The sequence below is a fragment of the Paroedura picta genome, chromosome 11 (assembly GCF_049243985.1).
Source record: "Paroedura picta isolate Pp20150507F chromosome 11, Ppicta_v3.0, whole genome shotgun sequence".
Lineage (NCBI taxonomy): Eukaryota > Metazoa > Chordata > Lepidosauria > Squamata > Gekkonidae > Paroedura > Paroedura picta.
In genome coordinates this window covers 12,235,167-12,253,028 of record NC_135379.1, presented here as the reverse complement: position 1 = coordinate 12,253,028, position 17,862 = coordinate 12,235,167, and the positions used below count along the sequence as shown (strand labels likewise).

The 17,862-nt window shown below is 43.6% G+C and overlaps 3 long non-coding RNA genes across 4 annotated transcripts in view; 1 reads left to right on the top strand and 2 right to left on the bottom strand.

The window, feature by feature from the left end:
- LOC143820418 (uncharacterized) overlaps nt 1-17,862 on the top strand; it is a 23,003-nt gene extending 5,141 nt beyond the window's left edge. Inside the window, exons 3-4 of one of the 2 annotated variants that reach the window (XR_013225338.1) lie at nt 11,008-11,142; nt 16,948-17,862. This is a non-coding gene — a long non-coding RNA (uncharacterized LOC143820418). Of the gene's footprint in view, nt 1-11,007; nt 11,143-13,452; nt 13,932-16,947 lie in introns of those variants that run through there. The other variant, XR_013225337.1, reaches the window with a different exon arrangement.
- Nucleotides 611-4,758, bottom strand: LOC143820419 (uncharacterized). The gene is made up of 2 exons (XR_013225339.1): nt 4,371-4,758; nt 611-1,303 (listed from the first exon to the last, which is right to left on the bottom strand). It is a non-coding gene; the product is annotated as an uncharacterized LOC143820419 (long non-coding RNA).
- LOC143820417 (uncharacterized) lies at nt 11,179-13,515 on the bottom strand. Its single transcript, XR_013225336.1, has 3 exons — nt 13,403-13,515; nt 12,076-12,206; nt 11,179-11,260 (listed from the first exon to the last, which is right to left on the bottom strand). It is a non-coding gene; the product is annotated as an uncharacterized LOC143820417 (long non-coding RNA).

The following is a 17,862-nucleotide window of genomic DNA, read 5'->3' as shown; positions in this document are numbered from 1 at the left end:
GCTGCAGTGGAGAGGTGGGGCAGCTGTTGAACTCCATGAGAGATGAAATCTGAACTCTCCACAGATGCTCCATTTTTGAAGGAATTCAGGATCACACATCTTCACTCTGGCATTACTGTAATTTCTGTTCAGGAGTGTTTTTGCCTAGTGTCACAGTGAATGAATATGCTAGATTATATGCCATCTTTAGATCTGCAGAGTGGTTACAATGCATATAGTTGGTTTCATTAGCAGGGCTACTGAAGGATCCAGATGATGTTGTTTTGTTGTGTGAAGTCTTATGACTCTGTGGTTAGAAAGCTACTCTCTGAGGTGTGAGTTCTAATTCTGCCTTCTGTTTGAAGGTTGGTGTGATTGTCACTGGTTAAAATACTATATCCAAAGAGTAAGTTTTATTTCTTTCTTTGTCTGGGGTGGAATTCATCCTCTTGGCTCTACTCTGGTTTCCTGTCTCTGTGTGTTTCACTCCAAAGAGCTACTGAAAAAAATATAGGGTTACAAAAATATACAGCTGTATCTTCTATCGTTGTTTGTCCTGGTGTTTTTGTGGCCCCTATTTTGCAAAAGGTCGCTTCCTTTCCCAGAGAGCAATGAGGTTTGCAAAACAGTTATTTTGTTTAATTACTTACATTTTGTCTTTCTTTTGTATTATAGGTCTTGCTTTTTAAAAGTGTTATTTTTAATATCTATACGCATTAGTTATTGGGGGTGGGAAATCTATCCTTTCCAGTTTGGCGTTATAGTTAAAAGCAGTGGCCTCTATTCTGGAGAACCGAGTTTAATTCCCCACTCCTCCACATGCAGCCAGCTGCGTGACCCTGGTCCAGTCACAGTTCTCTCAGAGCTCTCTGAGCCCCACCTCCCTCACAGAGTATTTGCTGTGGGGAGAGGAAGGGAAGGTGATTGTAAGGCTCCTTCAGGTAGTCAAATACGGAGTAAAAAAAAATAATCCTAAACTAAGTTACACTCTTCCAACTCTGCTAAAGCAAATGATCTTAGAAGAGCATATTGGGTCCAATTATCATATTGTATTGTGGCTGCCTAGTAGAAAGTAAAAGTTTTTGTTATCAAGTCCAGCCACAAAAACAACAATATATTGTCAGCCATCAAGTTTTAGGGCTAGTTTTCACGAAAGCGGCTTTAGCAGGCTTCTGACTAGTACATTCCAGGCTTTCTATGTTTCTGTTCCAGAACTCAGCATTGCTTTTGTCCTAATAAGTAATATCAGATCCTCTCAAGTAAACCTCGCTGATTCAGCCTGAGTCACTTTCAGGGGTAGGTTTTGCAGGTTGCTCAGCAGCGTCTGGAAAAGATCATAAAGTGTTTACACAAGATCATTCGTAGAGATTAAAATAGCACATTCCCCCCTTCTATTTAACCCACTCTTAGCTGCGAATTATTGCTACCACACTTCCATGTATTTTTAAATAAAAGGAAACCCTGGAAGGACTGCTGTAAACACTGTTTTCTTTGGCTGAAGACATAAAATGCCCTGGGAATACCCTCCCTTTTCGAGGTGATTTCATAGCAACAGATCTCTCGCTTAAGTATAGAAATGGATGTTCACAGTGATTAGAGCTTTATTGCTGCTTGTACATCAAACTGAGACGCACCTAACAGGAAAAAGTTCTTGCTAAGACAAGCATCTGGTTGAACTGAAATTAACCCTCTTGATCACTAGAGTAAATGGAAAGAAGATATTAAAAGAATGAGGGCCTGATACACAATCACTAGGGGCTCTTACTACAGTAGATAAGCCATCAAATGATGTACTTTACGGGTGACGGTTCTTCATCTTTATTTTTGGCCATCTAACCCAGGGGTAGTCAACCTGTGGTCCTCCAGATGTTCATGGACTACAATTCCCATGAGCCCCTGCCAGCAGTCGCTGGCAGGGGCTCATGGGAATTGTAGTCCATGAACATCTGGAGGACCACAGGTTGACTACCCCTGATCTAACCCATGCTTGATAGGCGGTGGTATGCTGGTTGAAGGTCCAGGGAGGTAATGTGGGTTCAAAACTGTGGCTTAGGGACTAGTCCTGGGAAAGTCTCTATTTCTACGCCTAACATATCTCATAGAACTGTAGCGAGACTAAAAACTTCTCATTGAGTTATTGGTTCTCCACACCGCATGCCCATTATTCTAATTAATTCTGTGCGCTTATTCATGAAATGTTAAAGGTGTGAATCCTTGATTTAAAAAGAGAAGTTGGATGCTTGGGGCCTCTGAAGCTGGTTTCTTAGAAGAGAGAGAAGAATAAGGGAAGCTGTTTTTTTATACTCCACTTCTCACTACCCAAAAGAGTCCCAAAACAATTTACAAATACTTTTCCCTCCCTCTCCCCATGACAGACACTCCTGTGAAGTAAGCAGGGCTGTGAGAGCTCAAAGATAAAGACTCCTCTAAGAGAATTGTGACTAGCCCAAAGTCACCCAGCTGGCTGCATGTGGAGGAGCAGGGAATCAAACCTGGTTCTCCAGATTAGAGTCCACCACACTTAATCAATACACCATACTGACTCTTAAGAGTTGGCATGTCTGGATGTTTAAGCTCTTAGTCAACTCATCCCTTGATTACCTGTATGTTTTCAGGTACAATTCTTACAACCCTGGCAACAGCCTAGAGGAGGGTTGCCAACTTCTAGGTGGTGTCTTGAGATCTGGGATTACAGCGACCCTAATCTGGAATCTATATCTGAACAATCATATTTCCTAATATCTACCTATGGGCTAATTTAGAACAACTACATTCTCTCTGAAATCCGTTATGTCTAACATAATCTAAACTTAATTCTGATTGGCTAAAGCTCTAGTCCCCCAGAATGGCTATCTGGAAGAAGGAAAGGTAGGCTATAATAATTTCAATAAATGGCTTCAGAATGCATAATTGCTTCTTGTTTCTCTAAGCAAGAAACACATGCTTTTGCCATGACCTGTTGTGTAGACAGAAAACGAAAGCAGTAGCCTGCAGGCATATGCTCAAACAATCGTATCTCATTTACTGTCTAGAAAAGAGTGTGCCATAATCCTGCAAGACAGGGCAGTGCTGCTGAATAAAAGGACAAAGTAGGCAGGTTATACAGTTTTAAAAAAAATTGTGGGGGGAAAAGTTGAATCATTTAATGAGCATGTTTCTGCACAGAGGAGCAGTAATCTATGCTGGTGGAGTGTCAAGAAACCCCAGATGTTGTATGATCATGCACAATATGATTGGGAAGCATGGGCCATCTGAAAGCTTTGCCCATGAGGCTGGGAGTTCAATCTCAGCAACCGGCTCAAGGTTGACTCAGCCTTCCATCCTTCCGAGGTCGGTAAAATGAGTACCCAGCTTGCTGGGGGGTAAACGGTAATGACTGGGGAAGGCACTGGCGAATCACCCCATATTGAGTCTGCCAAGAAAACGCTAGAGGGCGTCACCCCAAGGGTCAGACATGACTCAGTGCTTGCACAGGGGATACCTTTACCTTTACCTTTTAAAATATATTAACAATTAACTTTCACCCATTCCAGAAACCATTCCAGGGCCATCAAGAATCCCCAGGGCTTCATAAAACCTTGGCTGAGAAAGCCTGCCTTACTGAGCCAGTTTGGTGTAGTGGTTAGGAGTGCGGACTTCTAATCTGGCATGCTGGTTCGATTCTGTGCTCCCCCACATGCAATCAGCTGGGTGACCTTGGGCTCGCCACGGCACTGATAAAACTGTTCTGACCGGGCAGTGATATCAGGGCTCTCTCAGCCTCACCCACCCCACAGGGTGTCTGTTGTGGGGAGAGGAATGGGAAGGCGACTGTAAGCCGCTTTGAGCCTCCTTCGGGTAGGGAAAAGCGGCATATAAGAACCAACTTTTCTTCTTCTACAGTATAGTTATCTCAGGGTTGACAACCTTCAGGTCATATCCAGAGATCTCCTGCTATTACAATTGATTTCCAGATAACCAAGATCTGTTCCCCTGGAGACAATGGCTGCTTTGGAGGGTGGCCTCCATGAGAGCCAGTTTGGTGTAGTGGTTAGGAGTGTGGACTTCTAATCTGGCATGCCGGGTTCGATTCTGCGCTCCCCCACATGCAACCAGCTGGGTGACCTTGGGCTCGCCACGGCGCTGATAAAACTGTTCTGACCAAGCAGTGATATCAGGACTCTGTCAGCCTCACCCACCCCACAGGGTGTCTGTTGTGGGGAGAGGAATGGGAAGGCAACTGTAAGCCGCTTTGAGCCTCCTTCAGGTAGGGAAAAGCAGCATATAAGAACCAACTCTTCTTCTTCTTCTCATTACACCCTGTTGAAGACTCTCCCTTCCCCAGCCCCTCCCAGGCTCTACCCCAAAAATCTCAAGGTATTTCTCAGCCTGGAGCTGGCTGCCCTACCTACCATGTGTTTCTGCTCATGGTCTCTGTGACTTTGTATTCTTCAGCTCCAGTGTAGCTTACAAAGACATTTGAGTTGGACTCCAGTCATTTGTATTGTTAAAAAATGACTACAGCCTGCAGGATAGCAGGGCTGGCAGCCAAAACCTTGAAGTTAATTCTAAACCGCATTTCACTTCCTGAATTAAAGCAAGGCCTGGAATCTGCTGGGCTGCGGATTTCAGCAGCAAAACAACAGGAGTTCCTGATGAACTCCACATCCTAGAAGCCAGTGAAATGACCTCTGGCCTGCAGTTGATCTCCTCCCTTTTGCTTCATACTGGATAAAACACATAGATGGACAAAGGGTAGCGGGGGTGACTGTTTAAGCAAGACGACCATTTGGTCTTTCTTTCTTTTTCTTTCTTTCTTTCTTTCTTTCTTTCTTTCTTTCTTTCTTTCTTTCTTTCTTTCTTGCTTGCTTGCTTGCTTGCTTGCTTGCTTGCTTGCTTGCTTGCTTGCTTGCTTGCTTGCTTGCTTGCTTGCTTGCTTGCTTGCTTCCTTCCTTCCTTCCTTCCTTCCTTCCTTCCTTCCCTGCTTCCTTCCTTCCTTCCCTGCTTCCCTGCTCTTTCTCTCTCTCTGATTTATTTCCCACCATTCTTGGCAAGGTGGCTTGTGTTTTGGTTATAAATTGATCATGGATAGATTTTAATAATTTTATATTTTAAACAAACAAACAAACAAACAAAATGGGAACAATGAAGTCAAAACTAGTACTTCGTTTAACCTTAGGGGCAAAACCATAGTACCTTGCAATTTTGAAAACCACCAGGGAGAGACAGAATCACGTTGAGATAATAGGTGGCAACTGGGTATGAATCCAAGGAGTTTTATCCCAACTCCTCCTCCTGAAATAGTGGGCAGATCAAAATGCACTCCTTTCTTCCAAGCAGAAGGATCATATACAATATGTCTAAGGTTTTGTTCCCACTTGGAGATGGTGGGGGTCTTGACTTATAGGGCAGAGGTAGTCAACCTGTGGTCCTCCAGATATTCATGGACTACTAGGGATGGGCATGAACTGGTTCATGAGCTAAAATTTGGCATGGACTTGGCCAGCCTGTGGATTTAAATATGATGAAAAATAGGTATATGAACTGAATTTTTATCCAGTCACTTGAGATGCTACCTCAGGGCAGGGATTTATAGTAGTTGTCTTTAGAAGTATTCTAGAAACAGCAGAAACAATCTGAAACACAGCATGTTTAAATTACCTGGGAAGTCCCTGACAAACTTAGCCTGTCCCTGTGAAGCACATTTTAATCCAGTTTGTTTTGTGGGCTTAGCTCCTCCTATGTCCTTTAGCTGAAAAACAGCGACTGTCTCCTTTTGGGCGCATTGATATATCTTAATCACAGTGCTGGAAACAATGGCATAGAGCATCTACAGCAAGGTAGGGATGATAACCTTAGGGCCACAGTTTTTTCCTGTTGTAATAGGTTTATTAGTGTAAAATCATCTCTGCCTGGAACAGCAGTAGACTGGTACCTTATATTAGACGAAATGTTCTTCATTTTGGATTGGTAACATATATCAGCATTTCCTCAATTCAGTGAGTCATGAATCTTCTCCACCAACATGAATGCTATAAGTGCCTCAGAGACCCACACTGAGACTCAGAGCAGAAATTAGGTCCTGTGAACCTTCAGATAGCCCCTGACAGCAAAGGTCTACAATCCATAGAAGACAACACATAGTTGTTTTTAATATCCCATTTTTCACTCTCTGAAGGAGTCTCAAAGTGGCTTACATTTGCCTTCCCTTCCTCTCCCCACAACAGACACCCTGCGAGGGATGTGGGGTTGAGAGAGCTCTGACAGAACTGCTGTGTGAGATCTATCAGGACTGTGAGTAGCCCAAGGTAACCTAGCTGGCTGCATGTTGAAGAGTATACTCATTTGCTATTGGGTGAATGCCAGCCTTTCACTACATGCTGTGCACAGGATGCTACTTTTAACATAGGAAATCCAGTCAGACGTTTTGAGCCACTGCAGCAAAAGCCAGCCCCTAAAGGCCTTCAGTTCTACCAGGCAAAATGACTCTTGTTTTCATATGAAGATAAATGTAACTGACTGGCAATCCAGGTAGGAAAAGGCCCTTCCAAGAATGTAGAGGCTTAAAGGAGCAACCCCCCAGTTTCTAATTCAGAAGTCTGTCTACTGAAAACAGTGGAATGGCTCCACAACTTGCAGCTTCAAGACTGAAGCCTTAAATGGTAAGCATACTAGAGCCGAGAGCTTTTTCCACGCCCCGCCGAATGCAGAAGACGTTTGAATGTTTTGTAGTATTACAACATAATTCATTTCTTTCTGTGGCAGTTTAAAGCATGAGCATTAGGTCATCTTTTCCATACCTTTGCCAGGGCAGGATTATTGCACACAGAATACTCTCCAGCAGTTTATTTCAGATGGCCCAAATGCTGAAAATCATATCTTTCGTCTGTTTCATAGGCTAATAAATCTGGGCCTTTCCCCTGTTTTGGAAGTTGGCCAATTTTTTCCTGTTATGGTCACATGAATAAAAGTCATATATTCTTTTACTTAGTACTAAAGATATCCTAGTACTAGCAGTATGAGGATCTACCCACCATAAATTTAAGGATGCGAGTTCTTCTCTAAAGGAGGTAGCTGTTCATCAAGTCACCTTTTTAAATGAAAAAAAAAAACCCTTACCTTTGGGCCAGAAAGATATGTGGGTGTGTAGGGCAGATGTGTAGCCTTTAAGTGAACACAACTGGAAAAGATTTGCAAAATGGTGGGACTGGTTGTCTGGACTGAGGATGGTATAGAATGCCAGTGGTGGGGGAGGGGAGGCCTGCCCAATTTCAGTCTGCCATGGTCTCAGCCATGGGCCTGGTGGAAGAGTGCTGTTTTGACGTTCAAAAGTTTGTCATGTCTTTCTCTTTCCTTGCCAATGAAATTTAATTTGTGAGGGTTGCTGTAAAGCAGGTAAAATGATTAGTCTTCTATGTCAATGGAGAAATGTTGTAATACAGTGCCACTGTGGAGTATAAAACTGACAACATTTCCTGGGTAATAAAATTGTATAATGGCAAGCTTCATCCATTATGTCCAAGAAGACTGATATATAGCAGGGGTGGCCAGCAGGGGCTTATGGGAATTGTAGTCCATGGACATCTGGAGAGCCACAGTTTGGCCAGCCCTGATAGATAGGAAAGTAATAAGGAGACAGAGAGACAGAGAGAGACAGAGAAGCCATCTGTCCCCTTGCAAACTTCTGATATTGATCACAGCTTTAAACAGCTGTTTTGAGTTAAAAAGAAGAAGGAAAACATTCACACTAGTATCGTAGGTTGTTGGGCAGCCAACCTCATCCTTTGGCATCTGTGAAAATATATAAATGATTTTAAATAGCGCTCTGTTCACTGGAAGAGCTATAGAGAGATAAATCTTTATCATTATATCTAAATTTAAAAAAAGTTGGGTTGAGCAAACAAATCAATTTAAGGACCCTGTGAAAGAGCAACCCACATCAGCTCTAAAGTTTCTTAAGTTATGGCTCAACGCCCATAAAGGAGCCCTTTTCTGAGGGAGGATCTGGCGCCGGTCCCTGTTTCCCTTTGAATCTATGACAGATGCATTCGGCAGACTGCTGAAGCCAAAGACCCATATGTTTGGAATTCCATCTCTTCTGGGAAACTGGAAATGACCTCGGCCCTTAACGCTTGTAGTTCAGCCAATTGGTATGTTGATTCAACTGTTGCTTCTATATTTTCCTCCAGAAAAAAGACAAAACCTTTGAAATTCCCAAAATAACTGTCATGTTCCTTTCACAATACGACTCTATTTACACCTCACAGGCTGTGTGCTGATGCTGTCCTTCTTAGCCTGTGACCTCCTCTGCATCTCTGACTGCCCTACCTGAGCCACTGGCTCATCTGTCTCAGTCCAGGGGGAGTCTTGATGGTAGATTTGGAATTCTAAAATCCACACAAAACCTTTAGTGAAAATAAGCTGTCTCAGTATTGCTTGCAAACACTAGCCTTTCAAAGGATATTTCTCTTGATGCCCATCAGCAGTGCTGACGGACTTGAGCAAGGCAGTTTGAGAAGCCGGCTCATTCTTGAAATGGTCTTCTCATTATTGAGTTGGACACAGACCTTTTTGACTCTCAACTTGACTCACATTGCGATCGATAAAATATATCCCTCCGCTAAGCTGCAAAACAGGAGGGAAGGTGGCAGGGCATAGCTCTATCTTGTTAGATCTTCTTGGAAGGTAAGCAGGGTCAGTACTTGGAAGGGACACCACCAAGAAAAACTGCACAGGAAACCAGTGATAAACCATCTCTGCTTCTCACTTGCCTTGAAAGCCCCTTGCTGAGTTCACCATAAATGGGCTGCAACTTGAGGGTGCGTAAAGCACACACAACCTAAAAAATATACCCAGGGAAGGGGGCGGGGGGAGAGAATAGAGAGGAAATAATAATTGCAGAGGCTGGGTCTTTAAACAGAGGTTAGGTCCCAATGGAAGCCTCTCTCTCTCCCTCGCAGCAGGAGCCATAGCAGGTAATCAGGGCTGGTTTGCAATTTGGCAGGGCTCTCTGTGTCGCTGTGTCTCTCTCTCACATGCTGGCTCCTGCAGCATCTGAGAGCAAAGTGGCTAGCGTCCAGGGAGGGAGGGCGGGAGCTGTAGGTGCAGGGTAGCATTGGCCCTATTCCATCTCAGAAAGCCAGGACACTCTCCACCCACAGAGTTGTTTCACAAATATTAAGGGGGATAATGGATAAGGATAATGGATAAGGATATGAAGTATTTCTTTTTAATTAAGCATTTTCCTGTACCATTTAGGGCTTTCTTCTTGGGGAAGAATGAAATCCTGGTACAACTTCCACAATTGTTCTTGTTGGGGACCCACTCCCCCCCCCCAGAAGTTCTTGGAGGTTTCTTTTCATTCATTCCCTCGTCAGAGTTAAATTTAACATCTATGCCTGAATGATACTCAAGCGCTTTTAACTTAGGCTCAAAATCAATAACAATACTGAACGAGGGGATACTTTAAAGAACCGTACTATCTCTGAGGTGTGAGGTAATAGAATTTTACAGGTTCCACCAGAGCCACGCCATATATATGTGTAGAGATGGCCATACGGTGTCAATAAAAGTGATTCATATACAGCATTAGAACAAATGTGCTATAACTCTTCACTCAGTGCTGGGTTTGTATGTGCCTGGATGACTTAATAGGACTTGAAAGAACTCTTTCATATTCTCATTAGCTATTGTATGGGGAAACGGTATTTATACCAGTAGGAGTGTATTTTACACAATGCACAGATTGTACCAGACGCACTAGCATCAGATTGAATTCTAAAGCGCTGAAATATTGAGACAGTGAATGCTACTATTTGGAGCAGCTGCTGTTAAGAACGCCAGGCTCAAACGTTGTTTGAGCTAAGTAAAATGTTAAACGTTAGCATGAGTAATGTATTTTTAAAGCACTCTTTAGAATATTGTCACTCTCACACGTGAAGTGGGCTGTATGTTGGTTCTGAACGGTTGTTATGATTTTATTTGAATGTATGGATATGGCTGATACAATATGTAATCCAGAACAGCAGCCGTGCCTAATCTGAATGATAGATCCTATAAATAGCACTATTTAATTTCAGTGAAGTGGAAAGCACACTTTTCAATGAGTGAATGTTGACTGAAAGACATGATGACACGGCTCAGATATAATGGCCAGCTGTGCTTTTGGCTTTACCATTAGGCTTGCTATTTGCCCGTCTGTGACTAAACCTCTACCCTTGCCCCACTCCACCACCCTCAAGAAACTGAGGAGAAAAATGGCCTCATAGAAAAATGGCCTCATAGGAATTTTCCTACGTCTCTAATGTTTTTACCATAAAGATTAGGGGGAATTCCCACAGCATCACCTGGAAGTGATTCGCTGCCCCCCAAACTCCACCCTCAATGAATTAAAAAATCTTGTAGCCTGCCCTTCCTGTAAAGCTCAGGTTGGAAACATCAATGCCCTCCTTGTGAGCCAGCTTGGTGGCATGGTTAGGAGCACCAGTTTCTAATCTGGCAAGCTAGGTTTGATTCCTCATTCCTCCTCCACCTGCAGCCAGCTGGGTGACCTTGGGCTTGCTGCAGCACTGATAAAACTGTTCTGGCTGGGCATTCATATCAGGGCTCTCAACCTCACCTGCCTCACAAGGTGTCTGTTGTGGGGAAGGGAAAGGGAAGGGGATTGTAAGCTGCTTTGAGACTTCTTTGGGTAGAGAAAAGCAGCATATAAAAACCAACTCTTCTTCTTCAGTAATATCAGGGCTCTCTTAGTCTCACCTATCTCACAGGGTTTCTGCTGTGGGGAGAGGAAAGGGAAGGCAAATGTAAGCTGCTTTGAGATTTCTTCGAGTAGAGAAAAGCGGCATATAAGAACCAACTCTTCTTCGTCTTCGTCTTCGTCTTCGTCTTCTTCGTCTTCAACTAAAAGAAGTGGTGCAAGGTTGAAAAACATGGTGACAGTTGACCCATAGCATTGTCAAGGGTTGGACACGACTGAATCATCAGATAAATTAACAGTTCTAGTGGCTAACACAATGCATTTTTGCTGTCTTTTTTCTCTGCCAACAGGCTATGCCTTTGGATTCCCCTTCAACTGAAACAGAAAACCTGCAGATTCTTTCAAGTAGAATTTGGTATCATCTTGCATGTTCATATTCTATCGAGCTCCTTCCAGCAAATATCACTTGCGAGCAAATGAATTTGGTAAAAATAACTTCCATAAAAGCCAACATTCTTGCATTCTTTTTTTTTTTTGTACGTGGGATCCTGGGCCAAGTTTTAAAGAGGTACAGTAGCGATGGTGTGCCATCTAGTGTTTTTCCTAGGGAAGAAAGGTTGCAAAAATAAGTGTCTAGGTACATATTACAGTATTTATATTTACATTTCCGGGAGGCGTTTCTGTCATAAAGTCTTCAAACTGGGCTACAATCAATAATTATAGCATGGAAATCTATTGGTTGGATCCTGCCAGTGTTTTCACCCAATCTTAAACAATTCCCTCCTTACTAGAAACCTCTGCCCCAGGTGGCTTTAATTTAAGGTGAGACAGACCAGACAGTGGCTAAATTCTTAGCTGCATATACCTTTCCTTGAAATGAAATGGTAACTAAAAGAAGAAGGTTGATACTTATATGACGCTTTTCTCTACCTAAAGGAGTCTCAAAGTGGCTTACAGTCACCTTCCCTTTCCTCTCCCCACAACAGACACCCTGTGAGGTGGGTGAGGCTGAGAGAGCCCTGAGATTACTGCTCGGTCAGAACAGCTTTGTCAGTGCTGTGGTGAACCCAAGGTCACCCAGCTGGCTGCATGTGAGGGAGTGCGGAATCAAACCCCACTCACGATATTAGAAGTCCGCACTCCTAACCACTACACCAATCTGGAATAAAGCAATCTCATCTCAAATGAATAATGGCCACAAAGGTACCATAATAGTTTTCTGTTTTGGAGAGATTGGTGATTCACTGGTTAAATTATATCATCCCATGTATACCAGTCTGCATCCACTGGGAATAATATGTAGGTAGTAAACAAATGCTTTTCTCTCTCTCAGGAAAATGTGTTTATATGCACAGATCAGTCCTGAAGGCTGTCTTTCCCCATGTGTAACAAATATCCATGCACCTGAAAACTCCTACCTTGAATAAAAATGTATCGGTCTTCAAGGCACCCCTGGACTCTGAATTTGTTCTGCTGCTTCAGGCCAACCAACACGGCTGCCCTCTGGAATCTATTTTCTCATGTGTGGCCACTGTGTGGCTCTCTCCACCTACAAATACAGATATCAATAGCATTTCGTCTCTGCTGTGCTGTTACACAAGCAGGACATTAATGTTGGTTTTTCTAAATACGCTAGTTCCTAAGAGGGAGAAATTAAATTCATACAGAGTTCTATAAAAACAATTTATAGAAACATTAAATTGTCATTAAATAGAGGCAATCGTACAAACGTGCCAAGTAGGCCAGAAGTATATTAAAATAATCACGTTTAACTGGATACTTTAGGCTATCAGAATTCCAAAATTAATGATTTATCATGCCGTCCAAATTTATGATTTATTGTATAGTGTTCTGCTCCTCTGTTATACTCCTTGGAGAGCCAGTGTGGTGGTGTGGTTAAGAGTGGTGGACTCTAATCTGGGGAACTGGGTTTGATTCCCCACTCCTCCACATGCAGTGGACTGGGTGACCTTGGGCTGGTCACAGTTTTCTAAGAGCTGTTCTCACAAAACAGTTCTGCTAGAGCTCTCTCAGCCCCAGTGATCTCACAGGATGTCTGTTGTGGGGAGAGGCAGGGAAAAGTGTTTGTAAACTGCTCTGGGACGCGGCATATGTCTTCCTCATTCGGTGTCCCTTCTGGTGAAATTAGACCCCACATACCCTTAGGGTTGCAGATCTCCATTTGGGGACTGATAATCTCATGGAAGTATAACTGATCTCCAGACAACAGAGATCCAATCCCCCATGAGAACAGAGATCTGTTCTCCTTGAGAGCCAGCTTAGTGTCATGGTTAGGAGCGCCAACTTCTAATCTGGCGAGCCGGGTTTGATTCCACGCTTCTCCACATGCAACCAGCTGGGTGACCTTGGGCTCGCCACGACACTGATAAAACTGTTCTGACCAAGCAGGAATATCAGGGCTCTCTCTGCCTCACCTCCCTCACAGGGTGTCTGTCTGTTGTGGGGAGAGGAAAGGGAAGGCGACTTTAAGCCGCTTTGAGCCTCCTTCGGGTAGAGAAAAGCGGCATATAAGAACCAACTCCTCCTCCTCCTCCTTGAGAAAATGACTACTTTGGGGGGGGGGGGTAAGTGAACTCTCCCCTCCCTGAACCCTGCCCCCCTTACTCTACCTTCAAACCTCCAAGAATTTCCCAACCTGACGCTGACAACTCTATAGATGAGAGGAAGACACACACATGATCAAAGCACACTTGGCTGGTTCAATGACATCTAATTTGAAGACACCTTCAAAGACTTCCAACATTCCTCTCCAGTGGAAAATTGCTGTCTTTCAGAAAAGTCCATCCGTTTTGACAGTTCTTTTCAACTGAGGAACACTCAACATGCTTCCCAAGGACCCCCTGGATGCCTGCCCTGAATAGGAGGGAAGAGATTTTCAGTAAAGTGCCCATTTTAATCCTTTAGGATGTCTTCATGCCAGAGGTCTGGCAGAGCACCGCAAGCCTCAGTCTTGTAGACCATGATACACAAAGAACTTCATAAATCTGCCAGCTGAAATCTCTTACAAGTTCCAATAACAACTGGACCATAATCGAAAGGAATAAGATGTGATCTGTTATAGATTTTTAAAACCATAATTGCATGTATAATTTGGAACAGATGACATTAAAGATAGGTTTGCCTTCTGCTTAAGTGACATATGAAAGATATTTCATGGGGATTCTGGCTGTTACAAGTTCTGCCGTCCAGTTCTTGCTCATTCCATCTGTGCCGTATGGATTTTTATTTCATTAAAGTTGTTCCTGAATTGAAACAGAGATTATATGCTGCGGAGTGGGTTCTTAGACATTTAGGGAGCAACTCTAAGCATGCCTCCTCAGAGGTAAGTCCCATTTAATGATAGACCATTTTCCAGGCATTTCGATGCAGTGGGCAGAAAAAGTAAAAACCACAACAATGTCAAATGCAACAAGAATGCAATGAATTAAAATGATATAAAACATTGTAACAACACATAACAATGAATATACTGCAGTATTTGGGACAAGAATCCAGAAATAACAGTCGTAAAAGCTAGCCTAAACAAAGAGTTTTCAGCCTTCTGTGAAATGAATGTAAGGAAGCAGAGAGGCAGGTTTCATGGAGCAGGTTTCATGGCCTTCCACCTTACTTTGCTCCGGTTCAGCCTCACTTAGAATACTATGTTCAGTTTTGGGTACTACAGTTGAAGAGGGAAGTTGACAAACTGGAGCGTGTCCAGATGGTGAGGGGTTTGGAGACCAAGACATATGAAGAAAGTTTGGGAGCTTGGTCTTTTTAGCCTGGAGAGGAGATGGCTGAAAGGGGATCTGATAACCATCTTCAAGTATTTAAAAGGCTGCCATATAGAAGATGGAGCAGAGTTGATCTCTTGCCCCGGAGGGATGGGCAAGAACCAATGGGATGAAATTAATTCAAAAGAAATTCCATCTCAACATCCGGAAGAAGTTCCTGACAGTCAGAGTGGTTTCTCAGTGGAACAGGCTTCCTCGGGAGATGGTGGGTTCTCCATCTTTGGAAATTTTTAAACAGAGGTTAGATAGCCATCTGACGGAGAGGCTGATTCTGTGAAGGCTCAAGGGGGTGTCAGGTTACAGTGGATGAGCAATAGGGTCGTGAGTGTCCTGCATAGTGCAGGGGGTTGGACTAGATAATCCAGGAGGCCCCTTCCAACTCTGTGATTCTATGATTCCAGAGCTATCACAGAAAGGCATCTACTACCGTGGGGGTCAGTCTGGTCTTCCTGGAAAACAAACTTTGATGCAAGACATTGCTTACTGTTTGTAAATCACAGGCATATGGTGTGTCTGGGGTCAGATCACCCACTCCTGTTCTTTTCTGAGGCTCTTCCTCCAGGAGAAGAAGACAGCCCTGAGCTCCATTCTGGCACCTGAGTCTGACATGGGGATAAACACTGTCTGATGTGTTGGGTCTGTAGATCTGCTGAGGACCAAGCTTGAAGTCCATGGCAGGATCATAAGCCTGCACTATAATTGACTAGATCCCATCGGGCAAATTCAATCAGTTTAAAGTGAAAATGACCAATAGCGTGTGCTGGTGGGAAGATCTATTGTGTCACTTTTGTATATAATTTGGGGTTGGTTGTGGGTTTCTTTCATTCAGTTTTGGTTCTTGTGCCATCATGCTGGGGTCACAATAAGGAACTGAAATGAACTCCCAGTGTCTCTTCACAGATCTAACATGATATAAGCAGTGGTTGAAATAAGCTTGCTAGGTGACCACCTTGGTCCAGTCAGTCTCATTCAGCCTGACCTACTTTGTAGGCTTGGATCTGGATAGCCTAGGCTAGCTTGAACTCATCAAATCTCAAAAACTAAACAGAGTCAGGCCTGATTAGTATTTGGATGGGAGAACTCCAAGGAAGTCCAGGGATGCTATGGAGAGGAAGGCTATGGAAAACCACCTTTGAACATCCCTTGCTGTGAAAGCCCTTCAGAGTCTCCATAAGTCGCCTGCAACTAAATGGCAAAAAAAAAAAAAAAGAAGAATCTTCTAATGCAGAAGATACTTGGCAGCTCTGTTTCAAAGGATCTTAAAGAGAACCACTGCTCTGAGACCATGGAGAGCCCCCGCCATGGAGAGCCCCTATGGCAACATGGACTAATGATATGGGAGAAGAAGAGTTTGAGTAGGAGTTGGTTTTTATATGCCGCTTTCTCTACTAGGAGTCTCAAAGTGGTGTTCTCTTTCCTCTCCCCATAACAGACACCCTGTGAGGGAGGTGAGGCTGAGAGAGCCCTGATATGACTAAAGAAGAAGGGTTGGTTCTTAATATGCCGCTTTACTCCAAGGAGTCTCAAAGTGGCTTACATTTCTCTTCCCTTTCTTCTCCCCACAACAGACCCTGTGAGGTGGTTGAGGCTGAGAGAGCCCTGATATTTCTGCTCGGTCAGAACAGCTTTATCAGTGCTGTGGTGAGCCCAAGGTCATCCAGCTGGCTGCATGTGGGAGAGCGGGGAATCAAACCCGGCTCACCAGATTAGAAGCTGCTGCTCTTAACCATGACATCAAGTTGGCTCTTGATGTGTTCAAAGACAGCCCTACCTGGTATAGATGACATTGCCACTTTAAGAGGCCTGCTTCAGCTTAAATTCTGGAAAATGGAAGCTAGTTCACATTGGTGGATTCTCTTTCAACAGTCCTGTTTCCTGCCTGCCTACAGATATTTAATGGTGCGTACATATTTTAACAGGAAATGCAGCATTTGGAAAACTAGGTCAAAAAAGATTCATGAGGCTCTCTTGTGTAGCTTGCAGGGGAGGAAAACATCCACCTTAGACTTGAGATATGAGATCTAGTTTTTCCTCCTACTGCGTTTGAGATATCAATATCTTCGGCCTTTGTTTTATTCAGCACATTTTGGGGACATGTTTATTTATTCCTGAGGGAAATAAATTAAACGAAAGCATCACATATCCATTTTATGTTTTTATTTTTAAAAAGATCTTGCAGCAGCTAGGAAACTTCACCAATATTTCCGTCTTGTAAGAAGACCAGGTGCTTGAATGTGTCAATTCATATTCTAAGAGAGAGGCTAAGACGCGTAATATAGTCACACCTTCTGGGTTCTCATAAATAAATTAATCGAGACTCCAAACCATTTCAGTTCCAGAATTGAGTTTGCCTTGCTAACTCCCCCGTTACGTGGTATTTGCAAGTCTCTGCTTAAAGCAACGTTTCTGCAGAGGTGGAGAGAAAGTGACAAGAACATGGAGTCGTTTTTTAATCTTTTCGTATTCATTTGCCTTTCCTTCTCTTTCTTTTCTCAGAAAAGCAGGATGCCCTTGTGCAGGCTTGTGCAGGCGGATCCTGGCAGCACTTTACAATTCCAGGAAGACAGAGGCAAGGGAGCGCTAATGAATATGTTAGCATGAAATTTATACTTGCAGCCACCTGCGATCCCGTCAGCTGTGTTAATGCCTGGCACAACCAGAATCCCTCAGGGACTCCCTGTCAGTTCCCCCCCTGTAGAAGTCAAGTCGCTTTCTCTAATGCATTTCTAGCCACCTGTAGACTTGCCCAGTCGAGTAAATTTGTACAGCAACAAATCTTCCCAGGCAAGCTAAAATGGACGTCTGTTTGAAATCACGGTCCTCCCCTCATTGTAAGAACCCCCCTCATCTCTTTTTGGCCATTATATTCCAATGTATTGTTCAGTTTCCTGCCAGGGTTACCAAGCGCTGGCAACTGGATCTGAGACTCACCCAAATGGCATTTTGCAATTCTGCAGTGGCCCACCTGGCTCCACAACCAGAAGGAACATCACCATGGGGTGTTCAAACAAACCTCCAAACCCCGTGATAAAACCATAGAGTTTCAGGGGAATCCCAGAACATTCTGCAGTCTGGTGTCATCCCTTCCAGTTGTAACGCTGGAAACAATGGCGTTGCAGGAGGCTGCTTTAGTCCAAACCATCTGGTGCCACCTGCCCACAAAATGGCAGTAGGAGACTGAAATCGAGGGCAGGAGCTTGCCTGCCAAAACAGGTGTCCTGACCATGCTAGATATAAGAACAAATTGATCTAGTCCTCTGGGCTAACGTTATCCATGTTTTGATCCTAATCAGCCTGAATAGAATGGACTTGTTTCCGAGTAAACACGGTTAAGCTCACAAGGGATAATTGCTGGGCACAAATCAGCCAGAACTCGGTACTTATATGTTCCATTGGTTTTAGTACCCGACA